The sequence below is a fragment of the Bos indicus x Bos taurus genome, chromosome 7, assembly GCF_003369695.1.
Source record: "Bos indicus x Bos taurus breed Angus x Brahman F1 hybrid chromosome 7, Bos_hybrid_MaternalHap_v2.0, whole genome shotgun sequence".
Lineage (NCBI taxonomy): Eukaryota > Metazoa > Chordata > Mammalia > Artiodactyla > Bovidae > Bos > Bos indicus x Bos taurus.
This window is the reverse complement of record NC_040082.1, coordinates 31293-51711: the sequence shown is the minus strand read 5'-3', so window position 1 is coordinate 51711 and position 20419 is coordinate 31293.

Below are 20419 nucleotides of genomic sequence, written 5' to 3'. Positions count from 1 at the left end.
ACAAAAATGAAAACAAGGCAAACCAAAACCTATGGGATTCAATAAAAGCAGTGCTAAAAGGAAAGTTTATACCAATACAAGCTTACCTCAGGAAACAAGAGAAACATCATATAAATAACCTAACATTACACCTAAAGCAACTAGAAAAAGAAGAATCTCAAAGTTAATAGAAGGAAGAAATCATAAAAATCAGAGCAGAAATATCTGAAAGAGAAAGGAAAGAGACTATAGCAAAAATCAACAAAACTAAAAGCTCGTTCTTGGTGAAGATAAATAAAATAGACAAACTATTAGCCAGATTCATCAACAAAAAAGAAAGAAGAATCAAATCAATAAAACTAGAAATGAAAACGGAGTAATCACAAAAAACAACACAGAAATACAAAGGATCATTAGACACTACTGTCAGCAAATATATACCAATAAAATGGACAACTTGGAAAAAATGGACAAATTCTTAGAAAAGTATAATGTTCCAAAACTGAACCAGGAAAAAATAGAAAAGCTTAACAGACCCAGCACAATCATGAAAATCAAAACTGTAATTAAAAAATCTTTCAACAAACAAAAGCCCAGGACCAGATGGCTTAATGGGTGAATTCGGCGAAAAATTTAGAGAAGGGCCAACACCTATCCTATTCAAACTCTTCAAGAAAATTGCAGAGGAAGGTAAACTCCCAAATGAATTCTATGAGGTTACTATCACCTTAGCCAAAACCAGATGAAAATGCCACAAGAAAGAAAACTACAGGCCAATATCAGTGATGAACATAGATGCAATTATCCTCAACAAAATTCTAGAAAAAAAGTATCCAACAACATATTAAAAAGATCATACATCATGACAAAGTGGGTTTTATCCCAAGGATGCAAGGATTCTTCAATATTTCCCAATAAATCAATGTGATACACCATATTAACATAATACACTAGATTAAATTGAAAGATAAAAACAATATGATTATCTCAGATGCAAACAGGCATGAAAGGAACATACTTCAACATAATAAAAGCCATCTATGACAAACCCATAGTAAACATTATCCTCAATGGCAAAAAACTTAAAGCATTTCCTCTAAAGTCAGGAGTAAGACAAAGGTGCCCACTCTCAACAGTACTATTCACCATAGCTTTGGAAGTCCTAGCCACAGGAATCAGAGTAGAAAAAGAAATAAAATGAATCCAGTTTGGAAAAAAAGAAGTAAAACTCTCACTGTTTAGAGATGATGAGATCCTTGCATAGAAAACCTGCAAGAGACTTCCAGAAAATTACTAGAGCTAGCTAATCAATGAATGTAGTAAAGTTTCAATATATAAAGTTAACACACAGAAATCCTTTGTATTCCTATACACTAACAATGAGAAAGCAAAGAGAAATTAATGAAATAATCCCATTCACCATTGCAACAAAAAGAATAACACACTTAGGAATAAATTAAAATATTTAGGAATAAATTTACCTATAGAAACAAAAGACCTACAGAAAACTATAAAGTACTGATAAAACAAATAAAAATTGACACAAATAGATGGAGAAACATACCATGTTTATTGATCAGAATTATCAATATAGTGAAAATCAGTATAATACACAAAGCAACCTATAGATTTAATGCAATCACAGTCAAGCTACCAATGGTATTTTTCACAGAACTAGAACAAATAATTTCACAGTTTGTATGGAAACACACCAAAAAGCCTCCAATAGCCAAGTAATCTTGAGAAAGAAAAATGGAACTGGAGGAATCTACCTGCCTGACTTCAGACTATACCACAAAGCTACAGTCATCAAGACAGTATGGTAATTGCACAAAGACAGAAATATAGATCAATGGAACAAAATAAAAGCCCAGAGATAAACCCATGTACATATGGACACCTTATCTTTGACAAGGAGGCAAAATATACAATGGAGAATAGACAATCTCTTCAACAAGTGGTGCTGGGAAAACTGGTCAGCCACCTGTAAAAGAATGGAACTAGGACACTTTGTAACCATACACAAACATAAATTCAAAGTGGATTAAATCTAAATGTAAGACCAGAAATTATAAAACTCTTAGCAGAAAACATAGTCAGAACACCCTCTGACATATGTCACAGCAAGATCCTTTATGACCCAGGTCTCAAATAATAGAAATACAAGAAAAAATAGAAATAGGACCTGATTAAACGTAAACACTTTTGCACAATGAAGAAAACTATAAGCAAGGTGATAAGCAGCCTTCAGAATGGGAGAACATAAGAGCATACAAAACAGCTGATGAAGAATTAATCTCCAAAACATACAAGCAGCTCAATAACTGAAAAATAAATGATCCCATCGGAAAAAAAAAAAAAAAGGGCCAAAGAACTAAACAGACATTTCTTCAAAGAAGACATACAGATGGCTAATAAACACAAGAAAAAATGGTCAACACTGCTCATTATTGGAGAAATGCAAATTAAAGCCACAACGAGTACCACTTCTGCTAGTCAGAATGGCTGCCATCAAAAAGTCTGCAAAGAAAAAGTGCTAGAGACGGTGTGAAGAAAAGTAAACCCTCTTAGACTGGGGAAAATGCAAACTAGTAAGCCACTATGGAGAACAGTGTGGAGATTCCTTAAAAATCTGGAAATTGAACTTTCACACACTTGAGCAATCCCAGTGTTGGACACACACATGGAGGGAAACCAGAACCGAAACAGACATGTGTATCCCAGTGTTCATTGTAGCACTATTTCCTATAGCTAAGAAATAGAAGCAGCCTAGCTGTCCATCAGCCTACGAATGGATAAGAAAAGTGGTACATATACACAATGGAATATTACTCAGCTATAAAAAAGGAACACATTTGAGTCAGTTCTAATGATGTGGATGAAACTGAGTATATTATACAGAGTGAAGTAAGTCAGAAAGGAAAACACCAATACAGTATATTGACACATTTTTATGGAGTTTATAAAGATGGTAACCCTATATACAAGATAGCAAAAGACACAGATGTAAAGAACAGACTTTTGCACTCTGTGGGATAAGGTGAAAGTGGGATGGTTTGAAAGAATAGCATTGAAACCTGTATATTACCATCAGTGAAACTGATGACCAGTGCGAGTTCAATATATGAAGCAGGGCACTCAAAGCCAGTGCTCTAGAACAACCCAGAGGGAAGGGAGATGGAGGGCATTTGGAGGGGGTTTCAGGATGCGGGGGGGGGGGGGGGATACATGTACATCCATGACTGATTCATGTCACACTCTCTTTACCCTGAAGCACAAGAGACATGGTCCTCAGCAAGTTACACTTTCCTCCCGTAATTTATCTCTGGCTTTTTTTTTTCCCCCTCCTTGGGACTTTTCTTGGGGGGAGGGGAACAAGATTAATTGGTCGAATGTTACCTAAAAGTTTATGTAAAGAAATATACGTACATATGCATAGCTCCCTTGGACTTGAGGCGCCCAATTCTAATTTCTCCTACAGGGACTCTGGATAAGGAAACAGCAATCCACTCCAATGTTTTTGCCTGGGGAATTTCACAGACAGAGGACCCTGTTGAGCTACAGTGCATGGGATCACAAAGAAGCCGGACATGGCTGAGCAACTAACATACACACACACAAAGAGATAAAACGTGACTTGATAATCAGTTCAGTTCAGTCTCTCAGTCATGTCTGACTCTTTGTGACCCCATGGACTGCAGCACGCCAGGCTTCACTGTCCGTCACCAACTTCCGGAACTTACTCAAACTTATCTCCATCAAGTCGGTGATGCCATCCAATCATCTCATCTTCTGTTGCCCCTTCTACTCCCATCTTCAATCTTTCCCAGCATCAGGGTCTTTTCAAATGAATCAGTTCTTCCCATCAGGTGGCCAAAGCATTGGAGTTTCAGCTTCAACATCAGTCCTTCCAATGACTTTTCAGGATTGATTTCCTTTAGGATGGACTGGTTGGATCTTCCTTGCAGTCTAAGGGACTCTCAAGAGTCATCTCCAACAGGTCAGACCAGATCAGTCACTCAGTCGTGTCTGACTCTTTGTGACCCCATGAATCGCAGCATGCTAGGCCTCCCTGTACATCACCATCTCCCGGAGTTTACTCAAACTCACGTCCGTCGAGTCGGTGATGCCATCCAGCCATCTCATCCTCTGTCCTCCCCTTCTCCTCCTGCCCCCAATCCCTCCCAGCATCAGAGTCTTTTCCAATAAGTCAACTCTTCACATGAGGTGGCCAGAGTACTGGAGTTTCAGCTTTAGCATCATTCCTTCCAAAGAATACCCAGGGCTGATCTCCTTCAGAATGGACTGGTTCAATCTCCTTGCAGTCCAAGGGACTCTCAAGAGTCTTCTCCAACACCACAGTTCAAAAGCATCAATTCTTTGGCTCTCAGCTTTCTTCACAGTCCAATTCTCACATCCATACATGACCACTGGAAAAACCATAGCCTTGACTAGACGGACCTTGGTTGGCAAAGTACTGTCTCTGCTTTTTAATATGCTATCTAGGTTGGTCATAACTTTCCTTGCAAGGAGTAAGCGTCTTTTAATTTAATGGCTGCAATCACCATCTGCAGTGATTTTGGAGCCCCCCAAAATAAAGTCTGACACTGTTTCCACTGTTTCCCCATCTATTTCCTGTGAAGTGATGGGACCGGATGCTATGATCTTCGTTTTCTGAATGTTGAGCTTTAAGCCAACTTTTTCACTTTCCTCTTTCATTTTCATCAAGAGGCTTTTTAGTTCCTCTTCACTTTCTGCTATAAGGGTGGTGTCATCTGCATATCTGAGGTTATTGATATTTCTCCCGGCAATCTTGATTCCAGCTTGTGCTTCTTCCAGCTCAGCGTTTCTCATGATGTACTCTGCATATAAGTTAAATAAGCAGGGTGACAATATACAGCCTTGATGTACTCCTTTTCCTATTTGGAACCAGTCTGTTGTTCCATGTCCAGTTCTAACTGTTGCTTCCTGACCTGCATACAGGTTCCTCAAGAGGTAGGTCAGGTGGTCTGGTATTCCCATCTCTTTCAGAATTTTCCACAGTTTATTGTGATCCACACAGTCAAAGGCTTTGGCATAGTCAATAAAGCAGAAATAGATGTTTTTCTGAAACTCTCTTGCTTTTTTGATGATCCAGCAGATGTTGGCAATTTGATCTCTGGTTCCTCTGCCTTTTCTAAAACCAGCTTGAACATCTGGAAATTCACGGTTCATGTATTGCTGAAGCCTGTCTTGGAGAATTTTGAGCATTAGTTTACTAGCGTGTGAGATGAGTGCAATTGTGCAGTAGTTTGAGCATTCTTTGGCATTGCCTTTCTTTGGGATTGGAATGAAAACTGACCTTTTCCAGTCCTGTGGCCACTGCTGAGTTTTCCAAATTTGCTGGCATATTGAGTGCAGCACTTTCACAGCATCATATTTTAAGATTTGAAAGAGCTCAACTGGAATTGCATCACCTCCACTAGCTTTGTTTGTAGTGATGCTTTCTAATGCCCACTTGACTTAACATTCCAGGATGTCTGGCTGTAGGTAAGTGATCGTACCATCGTGATTATATGTCCAAGGAGCAATGGCTGTGCAAGTGCAGAAGCCTAGAGGAGCCACTCCACGTTCAAGGTCAGGAGGGGAGGCCAGTGAGGAGATACCCGTCGTCCAAGGTAAGGAGCAGCGGGTGTGCTTTGCTGGAGCAGCTGTGAAGAGATACCTCACGTCCAAGGTAAAAGAAACCCAAGAAAGATGGTAGGTGTTGCAAGAGGGTATCAGAGGGCAGACACATTGAAACCATAATTATAGAAAACTAGTCTTCTCCAACACCACAGTTCAAAAGCATCAATTCTTTGGTGCTCAGCTTTCTTGCTAATACACGTGTCTAAAACTATTAGATCAACCCATATTGCATAAAACACAGTTAGAAAATTTAATATAATAACAGAATTTATTATATATTATATCACATAATAATACTTCACATTTGAATAGCAATTTGCAAACCACACAGTCCTTTACCTTATCTCACTTTATTTCACAGAATATTAAGAGTAAAAAAATACTTATTTTTAATGGAAACCCCATGGAACTGAAATTATTTTACTTGTTTAGAGGCAAAGATACTACAATTTAAATCTCATGGTGATGAGAGATAGTCAAATTCAGCACCACCTCTTCTAGTCATGTAGACTTGTGTTTTATATACGTTGAGGCCAACGGTTCACCTTAAGGTAACCTAGGCTTTAAGTATAATCATCTGATGGAATATGAGAGGCCAGTTATAAGGTTCACACAAAGCAATGAAATTAAGATTGTTGTAGGTCTATAACCTCTACAGAGATATAGAGTCAACAATAACAACAGCAACAACAAAATCAAAGTAATTTACTTAGGCTTTGACCAATGGACAAACTAAAAATAATCTTTTTTGAAAATTAAAAAAAAGTCAATTCATTTTTCATTTGGGGTTTAGATTTACAGTGCTTCCATGAACTGTCAAATTCATTTGAAATGAATTTAAGGTGTTCCTAGTTTAGAATAAGATTTGTGGGACTGAAAAATATAAATATTGGCCAGAGAAATGAATTATCAACCAGTCAAATAAGAAAGAACTTCCATAGATAAAGTCCTTGTTCATGTAAATTTCCAGAAAAATAGAGGAAGAAAAAAAAAGGAAGGATCCTCAACTTCAGATATTGGATTTAAATATTTAATATTTAAATAAAAGTATTAAATAAAATATTAAATATAAAAATATTTAATATTTTAAACTTATTAAAATGCATTTAATATTTGAACAAAATAAAGGTTAACATTAAAGCCATGGGGCTATAAAGATTAAAATGGACAACTAGAACTTGTGAAGAAACTTTTCAATTAGGACTGAGTACAGGGTAAACAAGGGCTTCCCTGGTGGCTCAGAAGGCAAAGAATCTGCTTATAAAGCAAGAAACCCAGGTCCAATCCCTGATTGGAAAGATCCCCTGGAGAAGGAAATGGCAACCCACTCCAGTATCCTTGCCTGGAGAATTCCATAGACAGAAGAGCCTGGCAAGCTACAGTCCATAGGGTCACAAAGAGTCAGATATGACTGAGCAATTAACATTTAACACAAGGAAAACAACATCTACGAATGAGAACAAACTTGTGACTAAGTATGCATAAATACAGACCATATGGAAGAACAGTATAAATTTGTGTAGTTGAAAAGACAGAACTGACTTACTGAAACTAATAACAAATTATAAAGAGAGAGGAAGAGATGGTATCTTAAAGGGTTTTTATTCTGCATTTTTAAAGCAGAAAAAACACTGGATGACTTCAGAGTTTATTAAGCTTAGTGTAAGTGTTAGAATAACAAGTGAAGACCAAACAGAGTATAGTTTACAAAAGCATTAGAAGGTAGATTAATAGACAATCCATGTATAGGGTTGCTTATATGCCAAACAATAATCAGCACATATTTTACAGATCTTTTCCCCCAGATATTTACAGATGTTATGTCAATGGCCATTGGAACAACTGAGACATGTGATGTTATTGTCTCAGATTTGTACTTGGGAGAACCTGAAACAAAGAGCCATTAAATGACTGCCACAGATTACAGGTATTAAGTGGCAGAGCTGGAATTATTAATGTGATTTAAGTCTAATTCATTATAGAATATCAGAATATTGCCCAACTAATTCATGGAAGTGAATAAAAAAAAAAAAAAGAAAATCATGAACAGATTCTCAACAAAGATATATTCAAGAAACCAAGTAACATGTCAGTTCATTTCAGTTTACTTGCTCCGTTGTGTCTGACTCTTTGCGACCCCATGGACTGCAGCATGCCAGGCTTCCCTGTCCATCACCAACTCCTGGAGTTTACTCAGACTCGTGTCCATTGAGTTGGTGATGCCATCCAACCATCTCATCCTCTGTCATCCCCTTCTCCTCCCACCTTCAATCTTTCCCAGCATCAGGGTCTTTTCAAATGAGTCAGTTCTTTGCATCAGGTGGCTAAAGTATTGGAGTTTCAGCCTCAGCATCAGGCCTTCCAGTGAAAATTCAGGACTGATTTCCTTTAGGATGGACTGGCTGGATTTCCTTGCAGTCCAAGGGGCTCTCAAGAGCCTTTTGCAACACCACAGTTGAAAAGAGTCAATTCTTTGACAAGTAACATGTCACATATCCTCAAATTCAATGGTGATTCAGATCAGATCATATCAGTCACTCAGTCGTGTCCGACTCTTTGCGACCCCATGAATCGCAGCACGCCAGGCCTCCCTGTCCATCACCAACTCCTGGAGTTCACTCAGACTCATGTCCATCGAGTCAGTGATGCCATCCAGCCATCTCATCCTCTGTCATCCCCTTCTCCTCCTGCCCCCAATCCCTCCCAGCATCGGAGTCTTTTCCAATGAATCAACTCTTCAAATGAGGTGGCCAAAGTACTGGAGTTTCAGCTTTAGCATCATTCCTTCCAAAGAAATCCCAGGGCTGATCTCCTTCAGAATGGACTGGTTAGATCTCCTTGCAGTCCAAGGGACTCTCAAGAGTCTTCTCCAACACCACAGTTCAAAAGCATCAATTCTTCAGCGCTCAGCCTTCTTCACAGTCCAACTCTCACATCCATACATGACCACAGGAAAAACCATAGCCTTGACTAGACAAACCTTAAGCAAATTAGAACTATAAAATATTTGTACCTACACACAAACCTAGCATACAAAAAATTTTTAAAACACCTTGTACTATTAATATTGGTAAGACCATGGAACAAAACTACTTATATAGTGCTAATGGGAATGTAATGCATATAACCAGTTTGTGAAACTCCTTGACAGTATCAGTTTAAGCAGACTATATATGTATTCTGTAAACCAGCAATTCTATCCAAAATTCTAACAAACAGAAGTGCATGGATATATTCATATAGAGACAGGAGCAAGAATATATTTTGTAATAGCCACATCAGGAAGAACTCTAGACATTTCTCAAAAATAGGAAGAATACAGAAATTTAGGTACAGTCATGTAATGGATACTATGTTGTTGCTGTTCAGCCACTCAGTCGTTTTTGATTCTTTGTGACCCCATGGACTGCAGCACACCAGACTTCCCTGTCCTTCATTATCTCCTGGAATTTGCTCAAATTCATGTCCGTTGAGTAGGAGATGGGTAGCCAAAGCATTGGAGCTTCAGCTTTAGCAACAGTCCTTTCAGTGAATATTCTGGTTTGGTTTCCTCTAGGATTGATTGGTTTGATTTCCTTACAGTCCAAAAGACTCTCAAGAGTCTTCTCCAGCACCATAATTTGAAAGTATCAGTTCTTTGGTGCTCAGCCTTCTTTATGGTCCAATTGTTACATCCATACATGACTACTACAAAAAACAAACAAACAAACAAACAAACAAAACCAACCAACCAACAAACATAGCTTTAACTATACAGACCTCTGTCGGAAAAGTAATGCCTCTGTTTTTCAATATGTTATCTAGATTTGTCATAGCTTTCCTTCCAAGGAGCAAGTCTCTTAATTTCATGACTGCAGTCACCTTCCACAGTGATTTTGAAGCACAAGAAAATAAAATGTCACTCCTTCTACTTTTTCCCCTTCTATTTGTCATGAAGTGATTGGACTTCCCATGTAGCACTAGTGGTAAAGTACCTGCCTGCCAATGAAGGAGACATAAAAGATATAAAAGATGCTGGTCGATCGACCTGGTCCATCCTCAGGTCAGGAAGATCCCTTGGAGGCAGGCATGGCAACCCACTCCAGTATTTTGCCAGGAGAATCCCCATAGTCAGAGAAGCCTGGCATGCTACAGTCCATGGGGTCACAAAGAGTAGGACATGACTGAAGTGACTGAGCATGCATGAACAATGGGACTGTCATGATCTTAGTGTTTTGAACATTGAGTTTTAAGCTAGCTTTTTCACTCTCTTCTTTCACTCTAATCAAGATGGTCTTTAGTTCCTCTTCACTTTCTGCCATTAGAGAGGTGAGAGAGTCATTTCCTAGGCAGGTTGATAAGGAGTCTAGGGGTCCCCAAGGAGAGAGGGGTCTGGAATTCTCAAGGAGGAAGAAAGGACAAACTTTTTTTTCTTTGTCTACATTCCTTAGGATTATATAACAATAATGTATCCTGCCTGAGGACAGTCTCTGGATTAAGGACAGTCTTTGGATTAAACCTTCTGGCTAATTCTGTTATTTTAAAATGTAAATTATGGGAGTAGGTCTGGTGAGGTCTTTACAACCTCCAGACATTCTTTGGATTCATTGGAGAGTATATAACTTTATTGCTAACACTAGCAAGGGGGTACTCTTTCTGCCCCCTTCTGATGCCTATGTCAGAAGCTTTCTCTATCTCCTTTATACTTTAATAAAACGTTATTACACAAAAGCTCTGAGCGATCAAGCCTCGTCTCTGGCCCCAGATTGAATTCTTCTCTTCCAGGGGCCAAGAATCCCAGTGTCTTCGCGTGATTCAACAACCTTTCATCTTGGGGGCTTGTCCAGGATCCTTCAGGACAAGGTAAGGATGCTTGGAGCTTTAGTTCTTTGTTCTCTCAGTGAACACGTTTTCTGCTGTACTTTACTAACTCTACGGTGTGCTTGTGTGAAAGAATGGCATGCCCTGCATGAAGCAAGTAAGGAGCCCTGCTCTGCAGTTCCACGGTGATCTCATATGGCTTATGGCAAGAACCTGTCGGGGGTTATACCGACCTGCCAATGCCAAGAGGCACCCAAAGTCTCCTTCGGGAACCGACCAGAAATGGGCAAAGTGTGTGGACCGAACTCTCCTTTCTTGGTCAAACTTTTCCGTCTCTTTGACCATTTCATAACTCCTTGGGAATTAGAAGTACTAACCTTATCTATTGGATCATAGACTTTCAAGGACTTGTGATGTATACTGTTATGGTGTACTGCGGCTTAGGTCCCAAACTTGGATTGGTATTCAAGAAAGCGCCTAGCCTCACTAGGAATTGAAAGTTCGGAAGCTAGATGGAGCTCTAGCTCCAAGAACATCTCTGAGGTTAAAGGTTACTCAGATTGGGACTGCAATGGGTTTTTTCCTTTCGTAAGACTGGCTCTTAGTGGATCAGAGGAGGCTATTATACTGGTGCGGTGATGCTTGGAAAGAACATCTCAGTTTTATGTTCGCATTCATCTTATTGTGGTCAGGAAATACTCAGGATTGTGCACAGGCACTCAGGTGACGAATGTTTCCCCTAGTAGTCTTAGTTTGGGAGGCATTCCAGAAGTTTACTCTGATTCACCCTGGGTGACATCAGAGGCAAGCAAGGTTAAAGGTGAAGGGCTGGACGTCAAGTAGGGATGCTATCAAGTCTACCCCTGGTACATCCCCACCCCATCTCAGTGGTAGAACCGGGAGGGACTCGGACTGCGCCTGCGTCGGTAAGGGACAGACTAAGTCTGACCAGGAAGGAAAAGCTTTTGGTGTACCATCTGTCTACACCCCCATCTAGAGCAGGGAGGGACGCCTCCGGTAGAAAAAATGGTGCTGGTCGCTTTTTTCTCTCTTACAGATGGGAGCTAACAATTCCAGCCTCACTTCTTTGAACTGTATCCTGAAAAACTGGGATAGATTTGATCCCCAGGGCTTAAAGAAGACACACCTGGTCTTCCTATGTGATACTGCATGGCCATGGTATCCATTGGAGGACGGCGAATGGTGGCCAGTTGGAGGGTCTCTTAAGTATAATACTGTTCTACAATTAGACCGGTTCTGTAAGGAACAAGGGAAATGGGTAGAAGTAACATATGTGTTGCCCTTTTTCTCTCTGCGAAATATGCCAGACTTATGTCCTAAGGGTATAGATTTGGGTGTGAAATCTTCAGCTCCCTCCTGTCCTCCTACTTTGCCCTGGTACCTGGGGCTCCAAGTTGAGCAAACTGAAAGCCAGAGAACCCCCCTCAGAAGGGTTGTCTTGGTCTCAGTCGAAATCCAAACTGAGATTCAAACTGCCCACATGGAGGTCCAAACAACTCCTATCTCAGTACGACCTCAGACTGCTCTGGTTTCAGTAGAAACTGAGACTATCGAAGTAAGAGATGAGATGGAGGACAGGAGACAAAGAGAAGAGGAAAAACAGGTTTCTCCAATCTATTCCTGGGATCATATGTGCAGAGCAGCCAGAGGGACTGAGAAACAGCCACACAAGCTGTTGCCTGTTTATGAAACACCCACTGGGAGAAATAATCAGTCTGTGAGAGTTAATAAGCCTTTCTTTTATCAAGAAATACAAAGAATCAAGGAGGATCTGGGAGACTATTTAGAGGACCCAGAAAAATATATTAGAGCTTTTAAAGGTGTTACTCTGCTTTATGACCTGACTTGGAAGGATGTGATGTATATCTTGGGACAAACGCTGACTCCTGAGTCAAAGACTCGAGTTTTTGGAAAAGTGGTTGCTTCTGGAGATGAATGGCTTGGTAATGAATCAGTAGGGAAGAGGGAGAATGAAACAGCGGCCCTCCCCACTGGGAATCAGGTGGTCCCAACTATAGAACCAGACTGGGACTACAACACAGCTAAAGGAAGATGGGATCAGAGTCATTTTGTTAGATGTATTCTTGAAGGACTTAGGCGCGTTCTAAGCCTTTAAACTATGGCAAATTGGCAGACATAGAACAGGAGGAGAAGGAAGCTCCTGGTAAATTCCTAGATAGATTGAGAGAAGGCCTTCTCAGATTCACTGAGATTGATCCCAAAAATGAAGAGGGAAAAGTGATCTTAAAGGATAGATTTCTCACTCAGTCGGCTCCAGATATCCACTGTAAGCTATTAAAACGGGCGTATGGACCAAATTAGTCTTTAGATACTCTGTTACGACTAGCTCAGACAGTCTATCATGGTAGGGAATATGAGGAAAAGAAAGAAAGGCAAAAAAAGACAAAGGAAAAGGCGGAAGCCTTTGCCATGGCTATGAAAAACGTTCTTAAACAGCCTGAGAAAAATGCCCAGAGGGGTCCAGGTGAAAAGGGACGGGCTTGCTATTACTGTGGAAAGGAGGGGCACCTCAAGCGGGATTGCCCTCAGGCATCTAAGCCACCCCCGGCTCCATGTCCGGTCTGCAAAGGACCACACTGGAAGATAGACTGCCCCCAGAGGCGTAGGTCTCCGGGATCAGACTCTCAAGACAATCAGGACTGAAGGTGCCCGGGGGTCCCCACACAAGCTCCCGTCCTAATTACCCCTGAGGAGCCCCGGGTATTAATAAATGTGGGGGGCCAATCCGTCGATTTCCTTTTAGACACTGGGGCAACTTTTTCTGTGCTTACTGAAGCCCCTGGCCCACTTTCTTCCTGATCTGCTTCCGTAATGGGACTGTCTGGACGAGCCAAAAGGTATTATTTCAGTTATTCTTTATCTTGCAACTGGGATTCTGTGCTGTTTTCACACGAGTTTCTGATTGTGCCAGAATCTCCCTCACCCCTTTTGGGAAGGGATATACTTAGCAAGGTCCATGCTTCTGTTTTTATGAATATGGAGCCCTGCCTTTCTCTTCCTTTAGTTGAACCAAATGTAAATCCTAGAGTATGGGCTGATGGAAAATCTGTGGGTTGAGCACAAAATTCTATTCCTGTAGTTGTTAAGCTCAAAGACCCGCACATATTCCCACATAAGAAGCAGTATCCACTGAAACCTGAGGTTAAGGAAGGGTTAAAACCCTTCATCGAAAATTTAAAGGAGCAGGGACTATTAATTCCCTGTAACAATCCTTGCAACACTCCTATTTTGGGTATAAAGAAATCGAATGGTAAATAGAGACTAGTTAAAGATTTACGAATAGTAAATGAGGCTGTAGTTCCTTTACACCCCATGGTGCCTAATCCTTATACTCTATTGTCTGAAATTCCTGAACGAGCCAAATATTTCTCAGTAATTGATTTAAAGGATGCCTTCTATTCAGTGCCTTTGGTGGAAGAAAGTCAATTCCTATTTGCCTTTGAAGACCCTACGCAGGCAGCTTCTCAGTTAACCTGGACAGTTTTGCCCCAGGGATTTCATGACAGTCCTCACTTATTTGGACAAAGTTTGTCACAGGATCTACAAAACTTTAATAGCTCTGAAGCGGTGGTGTTACAATATGTAGATGATATTTTGCTCTGTGCTGAGACAGAGGAAGCTTGTTTGCGAGCCTCAGAAGATTTCTTAAAATTTCTGGCAGGCTGTGGTTACAAGGCATCAAGAGAAAAGGCTCAGCTTTGTCAACAATCGGTTAGATATCTGGGCCTAATCATATCAGAAGGGACTAGGGCCATAGGCCCTGAGAGAATTAAACCTATACTAAATCATCCCTTACCTATGACTTTAAGACAATTGAGAGGATTTTTGGGAATCTTAGGTTACTGTTGCATTTGGATTCCGGGTTACGGGGAACTTGCCTGGCCTTTAGATAAACTTATAGCTGAAACTCAGCAGGTCCAAATGGACAAACTGGTTTGGTCTCCAGAAACTCAAAAGGCTTTTAAGGTTCTTCAGACTGCTCTCCTGCAAGCTCCAGCTCTGAGCTTGCCCACAGGGTCAGAATTTAATTTGTTTGTCACTGAAAGAAAAGGTGTGGCATTGGCAGTTTTGACACAACCCCGAGGGCCTCACCAGCAACCTATTGCTTATCTAAGCAGAGAATTAGATGTAGTTTCACGTGGGTGGCCCCACTGCCTAAGAGTAATTGGGGCAGCGGCTTTATTAGCACCTGAAGCTTTAAAAATAATTAATGGATGAAACCTTATTGTACTGACTTCTCATGATGTGAGTGGAATATTAAATTCTAAGGTTAATATTTTGATGACAGACAGTAGGCTTCTTAAATATCAGTCATTGTTGTTAGAAGGACCAGTAACTAAGCTTAAAGTTTGTGGAAATTTAAATCCTGCCACTTTCCTTCCTGAGAAGGAAAATGAAACACCTGTTCACGATTGTTCTCAATTCCTAACTTTATGCAGCTCGGGAGGATCTAAAGGATACCCCATTAGACAATCCTGACATGGAAATATTTACAGATGGCAGTTCTTTTGTTCAGGATGAAAAGTGTAAAGCAGCTTACGCCGTGGTGACTGCTGAACAGGTTTTGGAAGCAAAATCTCTCCCCCAGGGAACCAGTGCTCAGTTAGCAGAGCTTGTGGCTCTGAGCCGAGCTCTAGAATTAAGCAAAGGGCAGTGAATGGGCCTGATAATATATGTGAGTCTACTTCTGCTGACTCCAAAAATCCTGAGTCTGCCATTTGATCCTCAAGACAATGCCTTCCTGTCCGGCTCACTCCTACACTGCATTCCACAATGGATCTAACTGCTGGGTCTGTGGAACACTCCCCTCTTCATCAGTGGAAGGCTTCCCATGGTGGACATCTCCATTTCAAGGAAAAGACCTTCTCCATGTCTGTGAATACCTTCGACAACAATCACATGCAATGCCTCTTATTCATCTGATGACATCTACCAACCCTAAAATGGACTGGTGCAACACGCTGCACTTTAACTATGGACATAATGTGACTTTTAATTTCAATTTTAACTTGTTTTAATGACTATGTTGCCTGCATCTGTAACTGTATAACTGGATTTGTTTCTAGCCGCATGAAAGCTTTTAGTTACAAATGGTTGCTCAAACTCCTGCTACTGCTGCATCTTCCTCCAAATACTATTTGGGGCCCCTGGATCAGATATCCTCAATATGAGGATTAGGAGAATATGTTGCCTCACCAATTTAGGGACAACACCCCTTGTCAGCTCGGAAGCAGTTATGGAAAGAGAACGATGCCCCTTTTCCCTAGGCAACATAATTCTCCTAAAAGAAAAGGGGGGAATGAGAGAGTCATTTCCTAGGCAGGTTGATAAGGAGTCTAGGGGTCCCCAAGGAGAGAGGGGTCTGGAATTCTCAAGGAGGAAGAAAGGACAAACTTTTTTTTCTTTGTCTACATTCCTTAGGATTATATAACAATAATGTATCCTGCCTGAGGACAGTCTCTGGATTAAGGACAGTCTTTGGATTAAAACTTCTGGCTAATTCTGTTATCTTAAAATGTAAATTATGGGAGTAGGCCTGGTGAGGTCTTTACAACATCCAGACATTCTTTGGGTTCATTGGAGAGTATATAACTTTATTGCTAACACTAGCAAGGGGGGTACTCTTTCTGCCCCCTTCTGATGCCTATGTCAGAAGCTTTCTCTATCTCCTCTATACTTTAATAAAACTTTATTACACAAAAGCTCTGAGCGATCAAGCCTCGTCTCTGGCCCCAGATTCACTTCTTCTCCTCCAGGGGCCAAGAATCCCGGTGTCTTCACGTGATTCAACAACAACCTTTCAGAGGTATCATCTGCATATATGAGGTTTTTGATAGTTCTCCTAGCAATCTTGATTTCAGCTTGTGATTCATCCAGTTCAGCATTTCTTATGATGTATTCTGCCTAGAAGTTAAATAAACAGGCTGACAATATACAGCCTTGACACACTCCTTTCCCAATTTTAAACCAGTATGTTACTGCATGTCTGGTTTTAACTGTTGCTTCTTGACTGACATACAGGTTTCTCAGAAGATATGTAAGGTGGTATGGTACTCCCAGCTCTTTAAGTTTCTCTACAGTTTGTGATCCACACAGTCAAAGATTTTAGAGTAGTCAGTGAAGCAGAAGTAGATGTTTTTTTGGAACACCTTTGCTTTCTCCATGATTCAGTGAATGTTGTCAACTTGATCTCTACACTTACAGTAATAAAAGAACCATTGCTATTTAGAATGCAGGGGCTTTAGGGAAGTCATTAGGTCATGAAGGCTTTGCTTTGCCCTCATGAACTGAATTAGTGCCTGCTCATGCTTAGTCATGTCCGACAATGTGACCCCGTGGACTGTAACCCGCCAGGCTCCTCTGTCCATGTGGTTCTCCAGGCAAGAATACTGGAGTGGGTTGCCATTTCCTGATCCAGGGGACATTCCCTACACAAGGATCAAACTCAGGACTCCTGCATTGTAGGAATATTCTTTACTTTCTGAGCTACTAGGGAAGCCCATGAACTGGATTAGTGCCCTCATAAAAGAGCCCAGGGCACTCCCTTGCCCCATGTGGTGTGTGGGCACAGCAAAAAGACAGCCATCTACAAACCAGGAAGAATGCTTTCATCAGAACCTAATCCAAACTAAAAATTCCAGCTTTCAGAACAGTGATAAATAAATGCTTATAATTACTATAGCAGTCCAAACAAGCTAAAACAATCATCAACATAATGTTCAGATATCAATAGAGTTTTCACCAGAAGACTATACATGAAAGAACGTGTTCTGTTTGATTTCACTTGTGTAAAAATCAGAAAAAGACACAAACTATGTAGAGTGCTAAAAATAAAGATTGATCTAACTTGAGGAATACTGACTCAGAAAGAAGATGAGAAGTTTGTTTGATGTAGTGTTGGTCTTCTACTTGGTTTAGAAGTTTGGTCATAAAGGCATTTTTACTTTGAAAAAATTCAATAAATTGTAAACTTATGTTTTGTGCACACTTTGAACATGTACTATAAACGTTTGAAATATATTAAAAATGATACTACTCTTAAAAGAAACAAAACTTCCTTTGAATATGAAAGCAGTCTCTTTGTCTACTGAAGGCAGAACGTATTAGTTTGCGAGGGCTGCTATAACTAAGTACCACAGACTGGGGTGGCTTAAACAAAAGAGGCTGATTTCCTTCCAGTTTGGAGGATAGTAATCCAAGATCAAAATGTTAGTAGGGTTGGTTTCATTCTGAAGCTTCTGTCTGGCTTATAGACAGCCATCACCTCCTGTGTCTCTCACAGTCTTTCCTGTGTGTATTCTTGTGTTCTAATCTCCTTTCTTAAAAAAGATACCAGTCATCCTGGGTTAGGATGCACTATTTGAACCGATTACAATTTAATTTCCTCTTTAAAAACTATATCTACAAATTTGGTCATATTCAGAAGTACTGGGAGTCAAGATTTTGATATATGGATATTAAATAAACTTTTCAACCCATAACCCAAAGTGGGATGGTAATAGGTTGTGGCACAAAGTAATAATAATTGTGTGGAAGAAATTGTGTTAAATTGGATTAAACAAATATTACAGGTAACAGGATATGGCATGAGTATCGATGGCAGACATCAATATTATGATATAGACTTCCCAATGTATGAAGGAAAATATTGACACTGAATCTAAAAAAGAAAAGCACTAGAAACCAGTTGGGCCCCATGGCAAATCTGCATTGTACCCAGTTGTTATTTCTCCAGAGAACTCATTTAGTGCAAAATACTATCTAACAAAGCAATTACTTAATACTCACCTATATGTATAATCTCTTAAGGAAATGGCATCAATCTACAAATAATATAAATCCTGCCTGTGTTATTCAGCAGAAGAACCATGACATTGATGCTCTTTCTAAAATAGCTCTTCCTTCAAAGGTAAGTAGACTTCTGTATTATACATTTATTTATAACCATCAAAACTCTGCTTTCTTATTTGGGAAATCATGTGCCAAAACTAGACTTATGATTCATAAATGACAAGAAAGACAAAGGAAATACCAATGACCAGAAAAGTGTGGATATTTATTGTTTTAGGCACTATTACTTATATAATTCATTGAGTCATTTAGGTGGATGATAAGGAATATATTGAATGCCATTCTCTATGATTCTTTACTTAATGACTAATAGCTACCATTTATTGATGACTACCCAGTCCATAGATGTACAAAGTGTCAGAAATGACTGAGCATGCACACGAACACACACAGACATGTATGGAGAACAATATGTTCCATAGTGCATACTTTCTGTTGCATGATCCTCAAAATAAACCTACCCATATAAGGAATCCATTTTGACACATACACACAAAAATGATGAAGCCCAGAAATATTAGGAAACATTGTCCAGAGTGCATGGATCAAAATTGTTAAAGCCAGAATGGGAATTCAACAAACTGACTCCATAGCCCATGTTTTTACCAGTAAATTCTGCTCAGTTCAGTTCAGTCACTCAGTCGTGGCCGACACTTTGCAACCCATGGACTGCAGCACGTCAGGCCTCTGTGTTCATTACCAATTCCTGGAGTTTACTCAAACTCATGCCCAATGAGTTGGTGATGCCATCCAACCATTTCATCCTCTGTCATCCCCTTCTCCTGCCACCTTCAGTCTTTCCCAGCATCAGGGTCTTTTCAAATGAGTCAGTTCTTTGCATCAGGTGGACAAAGTATTGGAGTTTCAGCTTGAACATTAGCCCTTCCAATGAATATTCAGGATTGATTTCCTTTAGGATGGATTGGTTGGATCTCCTTGCTTTCCAAGGGACTTCAAGAGTCTTCTCCAACACCACAGTTCAAAAGCATCAGTTCTTCAGTGCTCAGCTTTCTTTATAGTCCAACTCTCACATCCATACATAACTACTGGAAAAAATGATTGCCTTGACTAGATGGACCTTTGCTGGAAAAGTAGTCTCTGCTTTTTAATATGCTATCTAAGTTGGTAATAACTTTCCTTCCAAAGGATAAATGTCTTTTAATTTCATGGCTGCAGTCACCAACTGCAGTGATTCTGGAGCTCCCAAAATAAAGTCTATCATTGTTTCCACTGTTTCCCCATCTTTTTGCTAGGAAGTGATGGGACCAGATGACACGACCTTAGTTTTCTAAATGTTGAGCTTTAAGCCAACCTCACTCTCCTCTTTCACTTTCATCAAGAGGCTCTTTAGTTCTTCTTCACTTTCTGCCATAAGGATGGTATCATTTGCATATATGAGGATGTTGATATTCCTCCCAGCAATCTTGATTCCAGCTTGTGCTTCATCCAGCCCAGTGTTTCTCATGACATACTCTGCATATAAGTTAAATAAGCAGGGTGACAAGATACAGCCTTGACAGACTCCTTTCTCGATTTGGAACCAGACTGTTGTTCTAACTGTTGCTTTCTGACCTACATATGGATTTCTCAAGAGGCAGGTCAAGTGGTCTGGTATTCCCATCTCTTGAAGAATTTTCCACAGTTTATTGTGATCCACACAGTCAAAGGCTTTGGCATAGTCATTAAAGCAGAAATAGATGTGTTTTTTTTTTTTTTTTCTGGAACTCTGTTTTTTTCAATGTTTTTCCAACAGATGTTGGCAATTTGATCTCTGGTTCCTCTGCCTTTTCTAAAACCAACTTGAACATCTGGAAGTTCATGGCTCATGTATTGCTAAAGCCTGGCTTGGAGAATTTTGAGCAGTAGTTAACTCACGTATGAGATGAGTGCAATTGGGCAGTAGTTTGAACATTCTTAGGCATTGCCTTTCTTTGTGATTGGAATGAAAACTGACATTTTCCAGTCCCATGGCCACAGCTGAGTTTTCCAAATTTGCTGGCATACTGAGTACAGCACTTTCACAGCATCATCTTTTAAGATTTGAATAGCTCAACTGGAATGCCATCACCTCCACTAGCTT